Raw genomic sequence first — 7,721 nt, 5'->3', positions numbered from 1 at the left:
CTATTATCCCCGATAACCCCTTAGTTACGTGGGCCATTGGGTATTCTGCAAACCAGATGGGGTGTGCTGCTACATGACCTGGAGTGTGGATGTACACATAACACATTTTGGTGACCTGATGGGAGCAACAAATATATGAACCCCCAAAGGATCTCATTGAACAGAGGAACCTCCTAGAGATGTAGACGATATCTCGAACAGTTGGTGGAATGTCGAGAGACAGATGAACATGTCATCTGTAGCGTCGGCTCCTTCCCCACCTCCATATTGAAGGAACAACAGAAGGGAATCATTTATGGAGCCTGTCCCTTTCCCGCCACCGTATCATGGAAGTAAAAGGCGGTATTTGCTCAGACAACCATATCAGACTTATCCTGAAGTAATCAGCGAGGAGGTGAACATGCAGAATCAAGAATAACTGAACCTGTTGTGACCAAGTGTCAAAGCAAGCACCATCACTGTTGAAGGTGATACACATAGATGCACTAGACACAAAGCAGACATACATTCACCATGAAGCTACGCAAACAATAGGTCAAACTGCACTTAGACATGAAGAACATATTTTTACCCAAAAGGTTAGAAAACATAAATACGCTATATGCTGAAAAGCAAGGCGCATGAGAAATACAGATAGGAGGCTGCTTAAGCTGCAAAAGGAGCAGCGAGAAACAATGGCCATATGAAAAAGATGGACATGAAGGATATACAAAGAGCCCACAAATAAAACAGACATGCTAAATTAGCTAAAACCATGGGTCGAGCAACACAGAAGCCAGATGTTCTACCCCTGCCAAGGTTACAATGGAAACAGGAGTTTTTGCTGCTGATACCGGAGAGAACGGAAGATAATGCCCAAGGGCGAAAACATTTCTCTTAGATTAAATCCGGGAAAAACAACTCATCAAAGACCAGATGCTCATTAATTAATTAGACAAAAATAGCTCAACCAAGTCTCTTGTTGACAGGAAGAGTAAGAACACCCATAACCAAATGGACGAAAATCCCAGTAATAGGTCAGCAAATTGATTCCAAACGTGGTCTCATGCCAAGTGACCGAGTGGAGAAGGCAGTGCCTACTAATAAAGGCAAGCTGCAGGAATGCACCTACCAGCAACTCCTTAAAAGCTCTTGGAATTCCAATACACAACAAGGTTAAGTTCAGAGCTGGAAGCCCTGGCTCATGGCCTAGAGGATCAGAGATGGTAAGTTTTAATTGGAAAAGTTGCCTCTCGGAGCCTCTCCGCCTACCAGTATAGTTACTCATGTATTGATGACCCGCCAAGTAACCAAGACTAGTAAAGTCCACGCCAACCAATCCTTAGCCTCTATTCACTATGGGCCTCATTACAAGTGTTCCGGTCCGGCAACAACAGTGCCGGTAAGCCTACGGGCACCGTTGTTACCGGACCAGCACACTATGGGTCTGCTTGCCGGATTTGCTGTGCCCGGCAGGTCAGACCCTGCCAGGCACAGCGGCCACGGTAAGCAGACCTACACGGAAGCACCGGCACTGTTATTAACGGTGCCGGTGCTTCCATGTTCCCCGTGTCCCGTGTGCTTTCTATGAGACTCTATGGGAATGGGGAATACCATTCTTCCGGCGCCTGACTTTTCAGACCAGCAGGGTTAGAATCTCCCACTGTTACCAGCAAGACGGCTGCCAGACAAAAAACAAATTCAGCGGCACTCTACCGGTTTACCGGCACGGCTACCGCCAGACTTGTAATGAGGCCCAATGGCTCATTAGTAAATGCACTAACCAATCCTATGGTAAAGAAAGGACATGTATTCTCTATTATCAGTTTAGAGGTGGTCTAAGGAGGGGCCATCAGATTAAGCACGGCCAATGAAAAGACTAACCTCTATCGCTTCTATATGTATACTATTCCCTTAAAAAATCCCTATAACTCATAGGTTTTTGAAACCAAGTTTGTGACATGACATTAATGACAATGTATTTTCTGTTTTTAAACCATTGTCGTGCTGGACAAGATTGAGAGCTCTGAAACTTCTTCCTTGTGGCTGTCCCTGTTTTACATAATTGATTAATAAAACAGGCCTTTCTCAGTTACTTTGACTCTTCCATTTATTGGGTCCGGGATTTCCCAACCTACCCGGTCTGCAAAAGGGCTTGAATTTCCTGCCCTGCCATTACACTAAATAAATAAAAAAATTTAAAGGAGAGGGAGGATCAAATTTATGGCATTGACCTTAAGAGTGAAAGACCAACTGATAAACGATTCACATGTAATAAGATATGTCATCATGGAAGTAAAACATGCAGCCTTTTACCTCCCTTCAATCATAGTGTGTTCTCAGTTTTTGGTTTAATTCTTTTTTTTATTATTTTTAACATGTTAATTGTAAAACCATTGTGTCATTACATCCTTTATTATACTTATTTTAGTTGTATTTAACAACAACAATAATACCAACCAGATATACTAGATAACTTACATGTGAGAGCATTATGTGAGTGATATCACAGGGATTGCCATGATCTTCACACTCGTAATTACTGACATTCCTTTGTCTTTTACCGCTTCCCACCTAGCTTCTCACTCTTTGCATCCATCTTAAACCTGCACCTCCCAATTTGAGGTGTGTTCCTCAGGGGGGTTTATCATCCTCTGAGAGAAACATTGATTGCAACCGGGCATTCCAGGCTGCCACATTGTCACTTCCTTCTCTAATCCCTTTTTGCAAGGCCCTATACCATACTTACGCTATACGCCCCGAGCTGGGGGGGCATTACTGCTTCAGGTAAAGACACGGGGCCCATAGTTATAGGCCCAAGTGGCCCAGTGCATTAACAGAATTGGAAACGCACCCCCAGCGAGGTGCTTATTGCTATTAGAACCCCGACCTGGTACTAATAATATCTTTTCTCCATTTTGAAATACTACAGTTTTTCGCAACTAAAAAAAAGAAAAAAGATGGCCACCATGGAACGGGTTACGTAGTCATTTCTCCCTTTCCATGGTAACCATCTAAAAAAGTAAACAAACAAGATGGCCGCCAGAGAGTGGGAACACAATGTGAAAATCGTTGTGGGGTTCTGATATAAGGCACTTTTTGGAAAAGGTATTCAAGGGGAAAAATATGTTTTTCTACATATTACCACAGATGCAATATGAGGGAAAGAAAAACAATGGGAAAATTCATTTTGTGACACAGAGCAGGCAGGGCTTTGTGGTTTGGTTCAGAGCACAATGGGAACAAAGGGGCAATTTTGTTTTTCCCACCACACATGCAGAGGAAATACAAGGCTTCACACTTCTGATTTCAAATGAAGGGGATCAATGGGGAAATTCATTTGGCACCCTGCACCCTCACTTGGAAATAGTGTTTTGGGATTCATTCTTTTGGCATATCTTGATGGCTATACCAGCTCAAAACACACTGGGAAGAGCTTGTTACATTCGAATGCTAACAAAACACATCCCGTGATTTCTATACAGGATTTAATTGATTTACTTGAAATAAATATGCTAAGGATCTACACAGACAAACAGTTCAGCAGCAGGTTACCTCCCGGAATAAGTGAAAAAGCCCAGTTCTAATGCAAACTGGTTTACTTTTAGGGCAAATGACATCACGAACTTGTCATGACTCCCGCGAAAGGGAATGGTTGGTTTTCTATACCCACCTACCTCCAGTGGGCTAATAGGATAAGTAGATGAGGGGTGTGAGTTAGGGAAGCTGAGGGGGGAGAAAGCTTTGCCATTACAAACTGACATATGAGCTCAGCCTGTTTAGACTCTGAAGATCTACCAACATGGCAAGTACCCTAATTTTTCAAATCTATACATGTATGGATAGTTTTTTAAGAACTACATTTTAAGGCAAATCGGATGATGCTCATCTGAAGTCGGCAGGCCCTTCCTATGCAGATGTACATTTTTGCTTCATTTACTCAGCAGTCGTATCCGTGAAAAATATGTCACTTCATAGTTCACATGTTAATTTTATCCTTCACCCTCACACCAACTTTCAAATCTCTCGGAATTAAGGGAAAGCTCAAATCAAGTTTTCACTATGAACCTTTGTTATGTTTATCACACAAAATTCATTTTAGCATGGTTCAAATGGGGTTACTGTCACCTTTGATAAAATTCTGGAATGACTGTTGTGGCATATATGCTGCCCTTTTTATGCAATAGTATGTATTTTTCCATTAAATAAACTCCAGTCTTTTCTTTATTCGCTTTAGGTTTAATTTCCCCTTAATCATGTGATCAGCCAGATGCTGGCTCATATTTATCTTCGCCTCTCCCTTTATGGCCTTCAATGGCCCTGGCTGCAACTCCAATGGACATTTTTGGGGAATTGTGACCTCAAGGTCACTTCTGCTGACAGAAGAGGCATGGCCTTATCTGTTTCCACCTTGGTTTAAATCTAGGCAGTGTATTTCTTTCTATGGTTTTAAGCAATGGCCCTGATTGATGGTTGACAACAAGACCTCCCCCTCCAGGACCAGCAGAGGAAAGGTCTTGAGGTTAAGTTTCATCTTTAGAGAAATGACCGGCTGCACGTAAAATTCTGCAAAAAAATGTTTTAAACACACACACAATGCATTTGACATAACATTTTATAAGGCACATGGGCCTTATATCCATGTGTAGTGTACTTCTTTAATCTCACATTTCCAAAATACATGAATATCACTTCTGGATTGTCCATATGAATAAATCAGCTATATGAGAAAATCATGTTCAAACTCTGAAAGTCTAGTAGGCACTTCTCTTTGCATACTGTCATTCTGATGAGGAAAAACAAAAAAGGAAGTTATTTTATTTCTTGTAAATGCAAGAAGCTTGGTTTCAATTAAGATTTCAGGATCACACTCTCATGTTGCATAAATATATAGTACACACTGCTATCTGTTTCTTTAAGTACAAGTGCAGCTCTCCGTGGATTTAGTATAACAGCATTGTCAGCCACATATCTTTATTTTCCTTGCTGAAATGCATTGCGTATATCTTTGCACTTTTGAGATCTAAGCCCACTTTCTGTCCACTTTCTGTTCGGTTCAATAGGCCTCATGTCTGACATCACCATTTCTGTGCTGGCCTTATACTTCAATGGGACTTCACAAACCACTTTGGCCTCTTTATTTCTGGCATTCGGGGCTATATTTCACCCCACACTTCCAGCCAATGGAAATCTGTCTCTTCACCAATACGCATGCAAATCTAACATTCTAGTAACGGGGTTGGCCGCCTTCGGCCTCACACACATTCCTAATAGTCATGCCTCTGATGACTAGGTGAACTTGGTAACTCCATCCCACTTTATCCTTACCTCTTCCTCCCATCAGAAATGTTGGATCACTATGCAATCCCAGAACAAATGAATCATATCCTCTCCTTATTCAGTGCACCTGGGGCATCCTTTATCCGTTGAGCTTGGGAATTGTGGTATCCTGCGCAGCGTCATGTATGCTCTGTGGAATATACAATTGTGTGAGTTTAAAACTAGCATTCTTATACACCTTCTTTGTTTATAGCTGTGAATTTGCCAGTTCTTGATGTGTGAATTGCTTGCCCAAGTCTGTCTCCCATTTAAATTTTGTATTCAGTATGTCAATCCGCAATCCCGCCAGCAGCCACTGATACAATCTGGATACCCCATCATGGCCCTCAGACATGTCATGTAGCAATGCTAGGGTGTCGTCCTCTTCTAGGTTTTCTAGGAATCCCTGCCTCCTGGATCTGGCAGTCTTGTGTAAGTAAAAACTGTCCTTCAGTAACCTCTGCCTCCTCCATGGCCTTATCTGTTTCCACTGTGGTTTAAATCTAGGCAGTGTATTACTTTCTATATTTTTAAGCAATGGCCCTGATTGAAGGTTGACAACCAGACCTCCCCCTCCAGGACCAGCAGAGGAAAGGTCTTGGAGGTTAAGTGTCATCTTTAGGAGAAATGACCAGCTGCATGTAAAATTCTGCAAGAAATGTTTTTAAATTCACACACAACGCATTTGACATGACATTTTATAAGGCACCTGGGCCTTATATTCATGTGTAATGTACTTCTTTAATCTCACATTTGAAAAGTGCATGAATATCCTCCACTATGCTTTGAAACTCTAGAAGCGCATCCTCTGCCAACAGGTCTCCCCATAGTGTGTTCTCAGTTATGGGGAGAGAGGTGGAGGTTGACTGACAGAAAATGGGTTGAAGTGGGTTCAGAGTAAAGCAGCTATGCTCAACATTTGAGTGCACTGGAAATCTTGCTGGGTCAACTGGCAGACTTTAATGCATCAAGCATGAAAAGGAATAGACACCAGACTACCCCTCCCATAGGCGTGTGGGTGGGAGGACCTATTCAAAAACTAGTAATGGCTTAAACTAGCTATAGAAGATCACACTTGAATTTATACATATAAAACAAAGTTTAATTGAAAAAAACATGTTAAAAAACATACATAAAAAAGTGTTATAATGTGTTAACCAGAAAGAGGACAAAAAGACATGTCTTGACAAGAAAGAAATGCAACATGGAAAAATTAATTTATGTGTAGTAACAGATACTGAACACATTTTGATTGTCGACACAGATTTGGTGTTTCTAGCTTAGAGACCCAGTCTAGTGTTTCTAAAACAAATACAAGTATTATAGACACTAAAGTCTTATTGATGGTGGGATGACTTTCAGGGGCTCCGAGCCTTCTTCAGGTCAAGAAGATTAATAGATGTACGAGTGTTCATCTAAAATAGTAAAAATAGCACGAATGCCACATCTCCACCCCAAACATTTATAATAATGTCACATTTTCATGTAGCACTTTGTCACAGATCCATCCTCCTTCTAAGCACTGAAATAATAACTTTTATTTCTGACAATATGGACCTTGCAAGGATGAATGGCCTGTCAGCTTCACCGGGATGAACTTGTAAAATGCAGGCTGGCACCATATTAGAGGTGAGCGCTTAACAGTTGAGCTATCGACCCACAATAATGTCAGCAATGCATTTTAGAGGTAATTGTATGCCCAATTGTATGGTTTTATCTCTTAAGATTCTAAACGCAACCCAATAGCATCACTCTTAGTGTCACCGATAATGGTGGGCCACCATCCCTTCACATACTCGGGAAGATAGCTCAGCGGCAACGTGTTCGCCTTGGAAGCAAGACCCGGGTCCGCCCTTAGAAACCTCTGGGTATTAAGCACGTTATAAATAACCCATCACATCATATCTGTTCACACGTTCACCCACCAGTCGACACCCATTCACTCTCACATTCATTCACTGTCTCAACTATTCACTATTCACTCACCCATATTAAGCTACTTACCTATCCAACGCAGTTCCCCCATCCACTGACACACTCATATATTACATCACATGCATAACTCACACTACAGGCCTGTACTCACACATCCCCTGAGTCTCCTGAGGCTGCTTACCCAGATAAACATAGCTTTATAAAAACTGAAGAGATTATCCTTGCCAGGGCTTCATTGTGAGTAGTGCAGAAATTGTAAAACATGCAGTATTTCCAAATGGCTTTTGCTACCCATCCCCCAGATATTGTGGTAAAATGAATGGAAAAATCTATGATTTCTCCTCCAATAGGAATCTACCTATCCCGCATTATACATGCGTAATATAGCATTTTCCCAATGGGGTCCAACATGACTCCAAAATGGGGAGTGCATGATATAAAATCATGCAGAGCCTTCCTGTTATTGCTCTTTAGCACATGGAATGCGG

At 41.7% G+C, this 7,721-nt stretch overlaps 1 long non-coding RNA gene across 1 annotated transcript in view; it reads right to left on the bottom strand.

The window, feature by feature from the left end:
• Positions 1 to 3,059: 3,059 nt before the first annotated feature.
• LOC138515648 (uncharacterized) overlaps positions 3,060 to 7,721 on the bottom strand; it is a 67,229-nt gene continuing 62,567 nt past the window's right edge. The window contains exons 3-4 of the long non-coding RNA XR_011282134.1: positions 5,308 to 5,449; positions 3,060 to 4,765 (exon numbers count right to left, since the gene is read on the bottom strand). This is a non-coding gene — a long non-coding RNA (uncharacterized lncRNA). The remainder of the gene's footprint in view (positions 4,766 to 5,307; positions 5,450 to 7,721) is intronic.

This window comes from Ambystoma mexicanum, chromosome 6q (genome assembly GCF_040938575.1).
Source record: "Ambystoma mexicanum isolate Mex_15411 chromosome 6q, UKY_AmexF1_1, whole genome shotgun sequence".
NCBI lineage: Eukaryota > Metazoa > Chordata > Amphibia > Caudata > Ambystomatidae > Ambystoma > Ambystoma mexicanum.
This window is presented reverse-complemented; position numbering and strand designations above follow the sequence as displayed.